Here is a 2,380-nt window from a genome sequence, read left to right as displayed (position 1 = left end):
CTTAGTACATAAAAATTATATCTTACTCAAAAGACTCTTCAGAAATTATCCAAGCTGAATGGCAAAGCACCCAGACATGTCTCAGACCACATACCACCTCCCAAAAGTATAACTTGAGTCACATTTTTTTTGTGCCAAACTCTAGAATTTTGCTTAGTCTTATAAAACACTGAACAGAGATTGTACTGAGTAATTACAAGGGACTTTTTGACATTTCTATTTATTGTTTATTTTGTTGTTGTGTGTATTGGTGTTTTCTGGCATGCTTGGCTATGCATGTAGTGTATGTAGAATACAGATTCCTTGGAACTTTTGCTACAGCCAGTTATTAGTAGCCATATGGCTGCTGGAAATTGAACATGGGTCCTCCAGTACAATAATCAGTTACTCTAACCACAGAGAAATCTCTCTAGGCCCAATTACTTTTTCCCACATCATCATCATCATCATCATCATCATCATTATTTTATTAAATTTTTCTTTACAGTCCAGTAGCTATCTCCCTCCTGATCCACCCTTCTACTGTTCAACATCCCTTTCCTCTTCTTCCTCCTTCTCCAAGAGGAAAGAGCAATTCCCAACTTCATATGGAAAAAAATGAAGAAAACAGGATAGACTAAACAATTTTTAACAGTAAAAAAGATCTTGTGAGGGAATCAGCAACCCAGACTGCAAAACGTACTACAAGGCAATAGCGGTAAACAACACATAGTCTTCTTACAGAGACAGGTAGGTTGGTCAGTGGAATAGAATTGAAGTCCCATAAGTAAACCCACAGACCAATGGACACTTGAACTTTGATAAAGAAGCCAAAAACACAGTGGAATAAAAGAAAGCATTTTCATAAATGGTGCTGATATAACTGGTGGTCTGGATATAGGAAAACAAAAATAGATCTGTATTTATGGCCAACTAAGCTTCTGGGAGAGGAAAGGTAGGCTTCTCTAAGAGAATAAACAGTCATAAAGCAGAATATTTGGACATCACAAACTTATTTTAATGGAGGAATAAAGAAACAAATTTTGGCATGAAGCAAAGAGTATACTCTTGGACCATACAAAAGTTGAGGTAGAGAAGGTGAACATTCTGTAAACATGAATGTAATTCTCAAATAACTAATACACCTGTGTGTGTGCATGTGTGTGTGTGTGCATTGTATGTGTGTGTGTGTATAAAAATGAAACCTGTTCTCATTTTTCTTAATAATCATTAAGATTGTCATAGATTCTCATCTCTAAATTCACATACTTTCTTACAGCACTTAACCAGTCAGAGTTCATGTGCAGATTAGGTCTTCAGAATACAATTACAGAATAACGTGTTTACTTTCTCAGTCACTTAACAATGACCAGACCCACTTTCTCTACTATTTTGTCACCTCCATGGTCAATTGAGCACATTTGTACACATATGGACTGTGATAGTGGGATGTGTTCATCTTCAGTCTTAGCAACCTCAAATGACTTTGACTCAAGTAACTTCGAGTTCTCACTGCTGCCTGTTACCTTAATTATATGGCCAAATGCTTGTTTCCGTGAGATAAGATATTGTCATTTTTTTAAGTTGGAAAATAAAACCAAGGGAGACATTAAAATGGAGAAAAAAGGAAAGGTTAAAAACCATTCTCTAATCAGGGCTTGTTGTAATAACATGTCTTCATTTCACAGAATTCCATTAACTTACAGATCTTTGCTTGTTCCATGAATTATTTGTTTATTTTCAGAATTTCACTTATAATATGTTCACTGGCATTGTGATGAATCTGAATTTGTTGGTTTGGCTGTGAAAACGGGTTTGCTTTTTATTCTGAAATATGTACATAACTGCTTTGGGGGAGAAAGAATACAACCCTTTAAAATTTAAGAATAGTTGTCAGGTAAGTTAATGTCTGAATTAAATTTTGATACAGCACAGTTAGAATTAAGATGTTAACAACACTGGGAACAAGGTGCCGCTGCAACATAGAGTTTGATAGTTTATTAATGATCTAGTGATCCTATGTGTGAATATCTAGTATGAAGAATGGATCAGGAGCACCTGAACTGAAAAAAAAATACTATTAGTCAAGTCTAGATTCATTTGAAAAAGCTAACATAAAACTCAGTAACATGACTTCACACTTTAGTAGCAAATGTGTTGAAGAAATCATACTTTTGACAAATGTATAACTTTGGATTTGTTATGAAGCTAAAAATATAACCACATGCCAATGTTTAATTTAGTAATTTTTTGTATTTTACATGTGATATTTTTCTATTGTGAATATTTGTATTTTATCAAATGGGATTTTTTCATAATTAAGACATGTATTTTATCTAACTTCTATTCTAATTACAATTTCCAGAACATCTGTCTACTTATAACTTTCTTTTACAGTCAA

The sequence above is a fragment of the Mus pahari genome, chromosome 12, assembly GCF_900095145.1.
Source record: "Mus pahari chromosome 12, PAHARI_EIJ_v1.1, whole genome shotgun sequence".
NCBI classification, from domain to species: domain Eukaryota; kingdom Metazoa; phylum Chordata; class Mammalia; order Rodentia; family Muridae; genus Mus; species Mus pahari.
The sequence above is the reverse complement of the archived record's forward strand: the minus strand, read 5'-3'. Positions refer to the sequence as shown.